Below are 13,160 nucleotides of genomic sequence, written 5' to 3'. Positions count from 1 at the left end.
AGATTTTACTTTTCTATTTCTCGTTAGTCTGGCCAATGGTTTATCTATTTCATTTATTTTTTCAAAAAACCAACTCCTTGTTTCATTAATTTTCTGAATGATTCTTTTGTTTTCAATTTCATTGATCTCTGATTTGATTTTGGATATTTCTTTTCTTCTACTGGGTTTAGGCTTAGATTGTTCGTCTTTTTCCAATTCCATAAGGTGGCTTGTGAGTTTGTTGATGCACTCTCTCTCTGCTTTTTGAATGTAGACATCTAAAGCGATAAATTTTCCTCTCAAAACTGCTTTTGCAGTATCCCACAGGTTTTGGTAGCTTGTGTCTTCATTGTTGTTATCCTCAAGGAAGTTAATGATTTCCTGTTTTATTTCTTCCTGCACCCAACTGTCATTCAACAGAAGGTTGTTTAATTTCCATGCCTTTGTGTGGGGTTGAACGTTTTTGTTGGAGTTAAGTTCCACCTTTAGTGCCTTGTGGTCTGAGAAGATACAAGGTAATATTTCAAATCTTTTGATTCTGATGAGGTTTGTTTTGTGTCCTAGGATATGATCAATTTTGGAAAATGTTCCATGGGGCGATGAGAAGAATGTATATTCTTTATCTTTGGGATGGAGTGTTGTATATGCATCTATCAAGCACAGTTGCTCTAGGGTCTCATTCAAGTCCCTTATATCTTTTGTTTAATTTCTGTTTAGAGGATATGTCCAGCTCTGTAAGAGGAGTGTTAAAGTCCCCTGTTACTATGGTGTTATAGGATATCGTATTGCTCAGACTGAGTAAGGTCTGAGAGAATCTGGGAGCATTTATGTTGTGTGCATAAATATTCAGAATTGAAACATCTGTCTTCTTGTTGTATTTTTCCTTGACCAATATAAAGTGACCATCTTTGTCTTTTTTTACTTCAGCTGCTTTAAATCCACATCTGAAAATAAAGATTGCAAGTCCTCTTTTCTTCTGAATTCCGTTTGCCTGAAAAATTGTCTTCCAACCCTTAACTTGGAGTATTAATTTGTCTTTTGAAGCTAGGTGTGTTTCCTGTGGACAGCAAGTGGATGGCTTGTGTTTTTTAATCCAGTCAGCCAATCTATGTCTCTTCAGTGGGGAATTTAATCCATTAACATTTATTAAGATAATTGATAAGTGTGGTAGTGTTCTATTCATCTTATTTTATGAGAGTCCATTTGCTTAGTTTTATCTTTTGCATTATTGTGGAAGTTAGGTTCTGTCCTTTAATTTGCTGTTGATCCATTGTGCAGTCAGTGTGTAGAACAGGTTGAAGTATTTCCTGTAGAGCTGGTCTTGTGGTGAATTTCCTCAGTTTGTATATCAGTAAATGATTTGATTTCTCTGTCAATTTTAAAGCTTAGCTTAGCAGGATATAGAATTCTGGGCTGGAAATTGTTCTGTTTAAGTAGATTAAAGGGAGATGAGCAGGGTGGCGCCTGTGGCTCAGTCGGTAAGACATCAGCCCCATATACTGACGGTGGCGGGTTCAAACCCGGCCCCGGCTGAAATGCAACCAAAAAATAGCTGGGCATTGTGGCAGGCGCCTGTAGTCCCAGCTACTTGGGAAGATGAGGCAAGAGAATCGCTTAAGCCCAGGAGTGGAGGTTGCTGTGAGCTGTATGATGCCATGGCACTCTACCAAGGGCCATAAAGTGAAACTCTGTCTCTACAAAAATAAATAAATAAATAAATAAATAAAGGGAGATGAGCATTGTTTTCTTGCTTGAAAAGTTTCATTAGAAAAGTCTGCAGTCACCCTGATGGATTTACCCCTGTAGGTCAATTGGCACTTACTCCTGGCAGCTTGAAGAATCTTTTCTTTTGGAAAAGAATTCACTTTGGAGAGGTTTATCACAATGTGTCTTGGAGAAGCTCAGTTAGAGTTGAGGTGACCTGGGGTCCGATATCCCTCTGAAAGGAGTGTGTCAGAATCTTTGGTGATATAAGGGAAATTTTCATTTATAATATTGTGTAGTACGGCTTCCATTCCTCTGGGGCATTCTTCTTCCCCTTCTGGGATACCTATAACTCATATATTTGAATGCTTCATGAAGTCCCAAAATTCTGTCAGTAACCGTTCTGCTTTCTCTCTCTTCTGCCTCTTTAACTACCTGAGTTATCTCAAAGGGCTTTGTCCTCTACCTCTGAGATTCTTTCTCCTGCATGGTCTAATCCAGAGGTCCTCAAACTTTTTAAACAGGGGGCCAGTTCACTGTCCCTCAGACCGTTGGAGGGCCAGACTATAGTTTAAAAAACAAACTATGAACAAATTCCTATGCACACTGCACATATCTTATTTTGAAGTAAAAAAACAAAATGGGAACAAATATAATCACACCGCCTCCTGTGCCCCACGGGCCGTAGTTTGAGGACCCCTGGTCTAATCTGTTGTTGATACTTTCCATTGCATCTTTAAGTCCCCTAATTGCTTCAGTTCCTTCAGCTCTGCTATATAGTTTCTATATTCTTCATATTATTCATCTCTTATTTGATTCTGTGTTTGGATTTCCTTTTGGTTATTTTCTACTTTACCAGCAGTTTCCTTCATTGTTTCCATCAGTTCCTTCATTGTTTTCATCATCTATATTCTAAATTCCCTTTCTGTCATTTCTAACATTTCTCTATAAGTGGAATCCTCTGTAGTAGCTACCTCACAGTCCCTTGGGAGGGTTGCTCTGGACTGGTTTTTCATGTTGCCAGGATTTTTCTGCTGATTCTTCCTCATGAGTGTTTTCTTTTATCTGTTTCCTTGCTCTAATTTTCCATTTACTTCCTCTTGCTCTTTACGTTACCGTGACTCTGGAATAGGGTTTCAATGAGTTCCAGTGTGCCAAAACCAGTCTCTATGTCCCTGAGGGCCAAGGCTGTAAGGCGTCTCAGTCCCCGCCTTTAGGTTGCTCAGTCACTAGATTACCCGCCAAAGGTCTCCTGCCCAATTGTTGCTCTGCAAGCCTGAGAACGGGGCTTGCCAGGGCAGTTCTCCCACAATGGCTCCATGAGGCCCACAGCTGAACGCTATTAGCTCTGTCTGGCTCAGTGGCTCAGTCTGGGGCCCTAGACAATGCTTAAGGTCCTCCACACTCTTGTCCAAGTTCTCTCAAGGTAGTTCAACTGAGTGCAAAGTCCAAGAAAACCCCAAAACAGCTCACAGGTAAGGCCTTTCCAGTTCGCAATCTCACTGCTGCTGTACTTTCAGGTGCCGGTGGGATTAGACTGTACAAACACACGCAACCACTTGCCAGTTCTCCACCGCTTTTGTCCTCCTCATGGGGTCCAGAAGTCTCTCGCTGACTCCCTGTGTCCCCAAAGGGATGTTTCTGGGCAGATCCCACCAGCCACAGATGCCTGGAGTCTTTTCTCCCCAGTCTCACTGAGCACAGTTGCAAGGAAGCTGTTCCCCCCTCCCTAACTGAACTTCTATAGAGATAAAGTATAATCTAAAGTAGCATTATGGAAAATCTAATCTCAGAAACAAACATTTTAGGATTTGTTTTAAGTAGTGTAGAAAATGGCTCTGCTTTTTCAGTTCATCTGTAGTTTCCTCTGGACAAAAATGCTCAGAGGATTTTTAAGACAGTTCTCAATCAGGTGTGCAACCAGAGCCAGCTATGCATGAAAGCTTACTGTCTAACAAAAACAATAAGAGCTCCCTTAACTTAAAGAAGAAATTTAATGACCTGTGGTTTAGTTACTCTAAACTTCTAGGGTAAAGATCTAAATCTGATGAAAAAATAATTTTTTTACAATTATTCATCCACCAGGTTTTGAACATTATTTTATTCTAAATATACAGTGTGTAAATTATATACTTATATAGTGTGTAAATTAATTATATAATAATCAATTGTGTGGTAAATAATAAACACTTTGCTTTCCAAAGCATAGCTGCCAAAGAAAAAATCCAAAATGACACCAGAAATATATTATATTTCCATATAGAATAAGACCTACTCTCTGATCATTTTACACTTTTATTCCATTAAGACCCTATTTTGGATGATGCTACTGGGAATAACGGAACATGAACCTCCAAAAATCCATTCTTTCATAATAGCAATAAGACCATAGGAAAAAACTATGAAAACGAACTTTTTCAGAACTCTGGAATGAGTTCTGAGAGGCATGCAACAATCTGCTCAAGGAAAATGACTGAAACCTGATTTGGACAGTCTGTGCCATCTTCATTTTCTCTAGTCTCTTATTCTGCTTCATGGTATCCTTGAAAAACAGTACTAATTTCACGGTAGCAGTGAAAACCAACAGGTAAGTAGCCCCCAGAGGATACAGAATGGTTTGGAGTTTCATAAAAGTGCCACCACCAAACAACTGTCATATTTCACCTGTCTGGCAGTTTCCTGGAAACACCCAGTCTCAGGGTTTGTCTTTAATTGACCTATCTCAGAGCTCCATTACTGCAAATAGCTTTCCCCCAGGGGAGTATGTCTAAAACAACCTGTGGGCAGTCAGTTTACATGACCAACAGCTGCTGTAGTGATGATAACGACTGGGAAAACAAGAAGCTGACTAAAAACTTAGAAAGAAAAAATTGGGAGATAAGACGTCCACAGGGGGGCTTTGTAAAGCTCCAACAAGTGCAGGACTATGTATAAACCTAGTTTCATTCTGGCATTATAGGCCTACTCACTAGGTGCTATATTAGAAATTACTAACATTTTCCCCCCCTATTTTGATACAAATCAAAATTTGTACTGAGGGGTACAGACCTCATTTATTCCTGTGGGTTCACTACCTCCAATATTCTGATAATTTCTGTAGCTCTGGCTCAAGTCAGATCTTTTCCCGAAATCCAATTCATTAATTTACCTCTTTTAATAGTGATTAAGACTCATAATACATGATTAAGAATCTTCTGGACTTAGCTTTGACTCCTGGTTTTTGCCTTTCAGCTGTATTAACTCAACCTAGTAACAAGTAATTTAATAACTTTCTAATTCTTTCTTTCTATAAAATGGAAGCCTAAAAGCTACTTTTTAGGACTGTTATAAAGATTAACCAATAATGCATGTAAAGGGCTCAACTCAATATCTGACACATGACTCAAACAGCAGCTGCTATTATTTTTATTATGTTTACTTATACATCTCCAAACACCTGAAAAGCAAATGAAGTTCTCTCATATTCCTTCAATTCCCAAACTGCTACTTCTGTTTTCCTTACAATTAAAAGGCTCTATTATTTTTCCAAAATATTTGCTGCCTCTCCCTATGGTAAGATTATCCCCACCCTACTGATGGAAGGTTTGGCCACATGCCTTGTGGTAGTACCAGTGAATGGAGGTCAGCATGCAGCTGAGCAGGATACCAGCCGCAGGCTGAGAAGTGGTTCTCCATCTTCCTAATACCACGACCCTTTAATACCCTTTAATAATTCCTCATTTTGTGGTCACTCCCACACATGAGGAGCGGTGTCTCAGTTCCTAAGACCATCAGAAATATGCGTTTTCCAATGGTCTTAGGTGACTCCTGTGAAAGGGGAAAGGGTCATTCGACTCCCAAAGGGGATGTGACCCACAGGTTGAGAACCGCTGGCATAGAGGCTGGTCTCAAGTGAAGGTTATGTGGCAAACAGCCACAGCTAAATTTCTCAGACATGTAGTCTGAGAAATAAAATTTCTGGTAAACTACTGAGATTAAGAGTCTGTTTGTTATGATAGAATATTGACTTGATATTCATAAGACTTATCTTAGGGAACGGCTTTGCTATCTACCTACATCATTCAAAGAAAAAGCTCATGGAAATTTTTATCCTCTCTTTTCAGTTTTGTTTACCAAATTTACCTCCTTAACATTTCTCAAATTGTGCATCATTAAATATGATTTAGGTTTTTATTTTCTTCATCTTTTATAATACTTTACTTGCCTAGCTGTGTTCCTCTTAAACATGTTAATCTGCATGAATAAGATTAATGTAATTTCTTTTAAATGCTTTACATGCTTAATTATAAGTGCTTAAATATCAAGGTTGCTATTAAACTTATGATAAAACTCAAATTTTCTTAGGCATTTTAATATTGCATAAATACCAAAGAAATACAGGTTACCTCAGTATTATCAAAACTTATTTCCCAATTTAACACGAAAGTATTAAGAGCATAAGCCTGATTTAATTCATCATTACAAAGAAACTCTAGGCTCATGCAGTTTCACTGCATTTCTATTCAAAAATAATCAAGAAAGAAACAATTTTAAGCCTATACAAACTTAACCAGAGAATAGAGAAAGAAGGGTGAACTCCCCAGTTTACTTTATGAACTAATATATCTTTGACACCAAAAACCAGAATATATTTGGAAACAGTCAAATTATAAGTCAATTTCACTCATGAGCATAGACTAATAATAAAATCCTAGAGAAAATATCAGCATATTCAAATCCAGCAACATTTAAAAAGGATAACATATTATAACCAAGTTAGGTTTATCTAGGAATATATACAGTACCAGTTAAACATTCAAAACTCAATGTAAATTATCATATTAAAATGTACAGGAGAAATACATGACTGTTTCAAGAGATGTAGAAAATGAAACATTTTTAACACCCCTTATAATAACAATTTTTAGTACACAAGGAGGAGTATTATAAAGAATATCTTTTAAAAATCTATAATAAATATCACGCTTAAAGACAAATGCTGAAAACACTTTCTTTGAGACTAAGTCTCAGAATGAGTAATCGTTTACCAAGGTTGCTGGATATTAAAGCAATGTACAAAAAATAAACTGTATGTCTATTTACCACTAGAAGAAAATGAAAATTTCACACAGAAACTTTATAATAGCATATATAAATCAGGTGCCCGGAAATAAATCTAACAGAAGATGTTCATGGAAAAAATTATAAAACTTCACTGCAACATTAAAAACATAAATAAACGGACAGATGCACTGACTCCAACTATTGAAAGTCGCAATATTGTAAAAATGTCATTTCTGTCTTTAATTGATCGATTGATTCAAGGCAATCAAAATAAAAATTTCAACAGGGAGTGAGGGTGTGTATGTTTATTGATGAGCTAACTCTAAAATTTATTAGTAAATGGGGTGGCATCTATGGCTCAAAGGAGTAGGGCGCCGGCCCCATATGCCAGAGGTGGCGGGTTCAAACCCAACCCTGGCCAAAAACTGCAAAACAAAAACAAACAAAAAAATTAGTAAATGTAAAGGCCAAAAATACTACACTCTCAAGGAACAAGGAGGGATGGTTTGCCCTACCGGGTATTAAGACTTAAAAAGTCTTATATTCTTGGTACGGAACTGAATCAAGAAATTAGAAGCAACACCATAAATTTGACAATATCTTTATCAAGGTATCATAAATACACGACAAAAGTATCATTGTAGAGCAATAGGAAAATGACAGTCTATTCAATAAATGATGCTGAAATAACTGGGTAAATACACCTGGGAAAACAGTCAAACTGGACCTGTGCTTGATAGAATTCACAAAAATCTATTCTAGTGGACTTTAGAATAAAATGTTAAGGCAACACTGTAGATTCTAGAAGATAACATAGGAAAGTATTTAAAAAGAAGCTGAGGACATGTTCTCTGTTTACTTATATTCTATCTTGTGTACTTGGCATCCATTCATCACAAGGCCTACTATATTAACTACATTTTCTTATTTTCTGTATCTTGATGCTGTTGTATTTGGGGCCTTGCTGGCTGGCCCTTACAGGGATACTTGGAGGGAGCCAGGAGCACACTTCTCACATGCAAACCAATCAACTCCAAGTCTACAGTGCCAACCGCTGACCTTACCTAACTATCACATACCAAGCTAATATTCATCCTGCCACAAATTATCTTACAGCCAGCTACTAGGTATCTAGAAACCACCCCTATTTCCCAAAGGCCACTGAAGTATTAACATTAGCCAATCCCAAATTGTTTACTCTGCCCTGCCTTTTCTTTCCTGTAGAAACCCCAATAAGGCCTTGGCCTAGGCTTTTCTCTCACTGCTGCTACTGCCTGCTGACCAAGACTTGATGCTTCCCCCGTGTGGCATGGCATGCCCCTTTTTTGGGAAATGTAAGTAACAAAAGGGACTTGCAATGGCATTAGTCCCTTTTTGTCATCACTTAGGTTACCTCCATATATTAAAATCCTATGGGTATAAATAATAATAATAATAATGATACTAACTAAATGGAAAAGATTCTGATTAGAAAGCTTGATAGGCAAGCTGAGTTTTTAAATATCTTAACCAAAAGTTTAAATGTACTCAGTCCTTTTGCTAGGAAAATGCATAGAAAACCAGATAAGATGAAGTTAAATTAGCAAAGTACCAAACTATACAAGAAACCACAATGTCTGAAATTTTCTTTTGATAATGACAATAGCAAATAGAACCAGGCATTCCACCTGTGCCTACAGCTCATATTTCCTAAAGCTGCTCTGGAAGGTAATGGGGCACAAGCACTCACACATGTCTTACTTCCTGTATCAGGAAAGGATATAAACTCAAATCAATCATCTGCCCAAGAATACACAATGGTATAGCCACCCTTAAAGACAACTTGGTAGTTTCTTATAAGGCTAAACATATTTTTGCGATATAATCCAGCAATTATACTCCTCGGTATTTTTACCAACAAGAGTTAAAACTTAATGTCCTAAAATTCTCCACATGAATGTTTAAAACAGATTTAATTATAAAAGCCAAAACCCCCAAAACTAGAAGTAACTAAGATGTCCTTTCAATTAGATGAACAGACAAATGAATGAACTGATTCACACAATGACGTATTCTTCCATAATAAAAAAGCAAGCTATTAAGCCATGAAAAGAAATTTTCTAGACATGCTTCTAATGAATGAAGCCAGTCTGAAAGGGCTATGCTGTATGCCATTCTGGAAACTACAGAGAGACAATAAAAAGATCAGTGGGAGCCAGGGATCTGAAAGGAGTGAAGGAAGTCTGAACAGGTAAAGCACAGGGGACTTGTGAAGTAGTGAAACTATTCCATATGATACTGTAATGGTGGTAACGTAAGATTATGCATTTATCAAAACCCATAGAACTGTTATACAACACTAATAGTGAACCCTAATATAAACTATGGACCTTACTTAATAATAACACACCAATATTGGTTCAGTGGTTTTAACAAATACACCACAATAATATATGAGGCCTGACAGTTACGTTTGTGAACTTGCCACTGTGCCTTTACATCGGAAGCACTGTACACACAACTCCCTGAAGTTTTATAACCTTGATATATCAGCCTTTCACAGCTGTATTCATGTCAATGGGGGAGGTGGTATCTTGCTGAGAGGCTTTGTTTTGTTATTGTTGTTGCATATTTTTGTATGCCATCACAAAAATGTTAAGCATTTGGAGCAATAAACAAACATTTGTTGTTAAACTTGGCAAGAGTGGAAATGAAATCAGGGACATGTTAGTCCAAGTTTATGCGGATAATGCTATGAAAAAAATGGCAGTATACAAATGGATTAAGTGTTTTCTGAGGGGAGAGAAAGTGTCACTGATGAAGACAGGTCAGGGTGCCAGTAATAAGAAATGAAAAAAACACTGCAAAAATTCTTCAAATTGTACATCAAAATCATTGGTTGACTGTGAGAAGCACAGCAGACCAAGTAAACATTGATAGAGAAACTATCAATGGCATGAGAAAGGGGTGGCTCTTGCATCATGTCAATGCACCAGCTCACATAGCACTGTCTGTGAGGGAATTTTTAGCTGGTAAGCAAAGAAGTGTATTGGAGGTCCCTCACTACTCACCTGATCTGGTCCCCCATGATTTTTTCTTTATCCGAAGAAAAAGGAAATATTGAAAGGAAGATTTTTTTTGATGATATTCAGGACATCAAGAGTAATATGGCAGTTCTGATGGCCAATCCAGAAAGAGTTTCAAAATTGCTTTGAAGGATAGACAAGGCACTAGCATCTGTCCATAGCTTCCCCTAAAGAGAATACTTCAGAGGTGACAAGAGTGACATTCACTAATGAGGTATACAGCATTTCTTCTAGGATGAGTCTGTTAACCTGTTAGATGTTAAAAATAGGAGAAACTATGCAGAGGAGGTGGTATATAAAAACCCTGTACTGTCTGCTCAATTCTTTTTCTTTTTTGAGACAGGGTTTCACTCTGTTGCTGGAGTTAGAGTGCAGTGGCATCCTCATAGCTCACAGCAACCTCAAACTCTTGGGCTCAAATGATCCTCCTGCTTCAGCCTACTGAGTAGCTGGGAGTACATATGCACACTACCACGCACAGCTAATATTTTCTATTCTTTGTAAAGATACGAGTTCCCTTCTTGCTCAAGATGGCCTTAAACTCCTGAAATCAAGCAATTCTGCCTCAGCCTCCCAGACTACCAGGATTATAGGTATGAGCCACCACACTCATTCTTAATTTTTCTTACAAGCCTAAAACTACTCTAAAAATTAGGTCTATCCAGCTTGAGCCAGAGCAAGACCCTGTCTCTAAAAACAGCTGGACCTTGTGGCAGGTGCCTGTAGTCCCAGCTTCTTGGGAGGCTGATGCAAGTGGATCACTTGAGCCCAAGAGTTTGAGGCTGCTATGAGCTATAATGCCACATCACTTTACCGAGGGTGATAAGAGAGACAAAGTGAGACTCTGTCTCTAAAAAAAAAAAAAAAAAAGAAAGAAAGAAAAGAAAAATAAGGTCTATTAATTAAAAAGGGGGAACAAGGATTCCCCAAACACAAAAATGTTTGAAAGCTGCCAGGTGAAATGAGTGATTATTGGTCAACTACAGCTTTCTTAAAAGCAATGGTCATGTTTAGAGGAATTTCCTCTAGTATAATTCGTAACTCAAAAGACCCCCATGTGTAATATGATATGGTAGGAAATATGTTTACTGCATTAAACCAGAAAATACTGATGAACAGATGGGTAATCTTTATAACTAACTACAATAAAATTAATTTGATCCCAAGAGATGGAACAGAAATCATCCCACACAGGATAGTCCCAAGAAAGTTAAGACGAAGGATAAAATATCCATTATCCTGAGTTTTAACATGGTGCTTATTTATAACACTTCACTCTTATCAGGAACAGTCTTTTAGTTTGCTGCTTACTTCAGGCACAAACCCCACGGGGTCATATCTCCACAGACTAGCTGTAACTTGACATAACAATAAATTCCTACAAGAAACGTCCGCTATCAGGGCCACTGCCCTCTCACCTTTAGTTGTTACCTACTTTGTACAGTCCCTTACATTCTACCTCAGCAGTCGGTCCACTCTCTTAGATTTACATTTTATTTTATTTTTTTTTATTTACATTTTAATAAGCATCCTTCATAACCATCTTCTAAGTTTTCTGATCCACTGCTCACTGCAACAATCTCTACTGACTTAAATCCTGACTGGGATATCTGTAGTTTCTTCAATCTTTTAAACATTTATGAAGTGCTTCAATTGAGATTCAGCAAACATTTACTGAGCTCTTTTAGGCTCATTTCATCCCCATAGCCATAGCTACTCTAAGAAGATACTATTACCTCCCTTTTCTAGAAAAGGAAACATACTTAGAGTAGTTAGATAACTTGCCTTAGGTCACCAAAATCAAGTCTAAATCTATAAAGAAAGTCCAATGCTTTTCCCACTCATCTTTAGCTCTCTCCCTATCAAACTACAAGGTATTCTGCTAGTTAGAATTCAAGGTTTTATGCCACATTCTAAAGTCTGTTTTTTTTAATCCTACCAAAAACCTGTCCTCTCTACCTACTTGACCCTACTTGATCCTTCATATCTAGCTAGTAGGTTTTTCTATTTCCCTACATTAATCTACAACCCTACTGCTACATGACAGCCATGGTGCTCTGAGAATTTCAAGAATATTCTGCCGACAGAATCTCCTTTATGGGGAAGGAGAGAAATAAGTCTTAAGAGGGCGTTATTGTATTGTTTCAATCTTTTGCCTTCCCCTTAGCAGAATATATGACGATAGCAACTACATCATTGTATGCATAACTGCTTAACAGATTCTTTTATGCATTAGACTAACAACAACTTGGCTTGAAGTGACTGGCTTGAAGCAGCAAATGATAACTGAAGACAGGGTGAGAGCCCCATAAAGTAAATAAATACCTGCCACATCTATTATTTTAAATCTTAACAGACTTAGATTTGATGTTAAAAAACAAGTTAGTAAAATGAAGTTGCTGCTAAAAGCTACCTGAGCACATATAAAAATTAAAACCAGGACATAACACTTTTTATGTCACGTTTATACAAAACAGAAAAATTTAGAACCCATGCCAGTTGCTACTGATTTTTCAATACTAGTAGCCCCCTATCTTGTAACCAATTTGTAATTATCCACTATAGATATTAAGTTTGTAAAGTAGCAAAATATGACTTTTTTTTCACTTTTAATTAGTTTCCCAAGGGGGCAGCATGAGCAATGTCAGGAGCACACGTTTTTTAAGATCTTGAACACGTTAGCTAGCCTCTCTGAAACTCATTTTCTTTCACTGCAAAATATGGAGAGGGGTATGTACCTCATAGGATTTTTGGGAAAATTAAATGAGATCATAAAATTCTTAGAACAGTGTCTGTTCCATGTTGAGCCCTCAAACTGTTCCTTTCTTCATTATCATTTATTGTGTCCTTTAGTCTCTGTTTCCTCACTTACTATACAAAAAATACCTGGAGTCTACAATCTTGAGAATTAAGCACATTGCCTTGCACATAAGAGGTACTTATCAAAGCCTGTTATCCACATCCCTTTTAGGGTTTCTGGGGGAATGATGAGTCAGAGCAACCACACAACAACATTTTTAAAGCCTGGGGTTGTGGAAAAACATTAGCTTTTCAAGAATTGTGCATTTGCTTTTGAAAGGGAGAGTCTGGTATGGAGAGGAGAGTGGGAAGAAAAAGAAAATAAGATTTTATTATTACATAATGTAAGCAGTCATTTAACCGCATAATCAATTTCATAATGATTTATACTAATCTTTAAGGTACAAGGTTAAACTTAGTTTAAAAAAGCACTCAAGGACTAGTATGTTATTTCTCTAAAGGAAAACAAAAACAACTTTAGTGGTAACTAAATACACACACAAGAAATTTGACCAGAATTAGCAAGAAATTTTAGAAGCAACTTCAAAAACAGTGTCATTATTTTATCCT

At 37.3% G+C, this 13,160-nt stretch overlaps 1 protein-coding gene across 3 annotated transcripts in view; it reads right to left on the bottom strand.

Moving 5' to 3' along the window:
* FNDC3A (fibronectin type III domain containing 3A) overlaps window positions 1-13,160 on the bottom strand; it is a 221,288-nt gene that overhangs the window by 179,537 nt on the left and 28,591 nt on the right. The window lies entirely within an intron of this gene.

The sequence above is a fragment of the Nycticebus coucang genome, chromosome 15 (assembly GCF_027406575.1).
Source record: "Nycticebus coucang isolate mNycCou1 chromosome 15, mNycCou1.pri, whole genome shotgun sequence".
Classification (NCBI taxonomy): Eukaryota; Metazoa; Chordata; class Mammalia; order Primates; family Lorisidae; genus Nycticebus; species Nycticebus coucang.
This window is presented reverse-complemented; position numbering and strand designations above follow the sequence as displayed.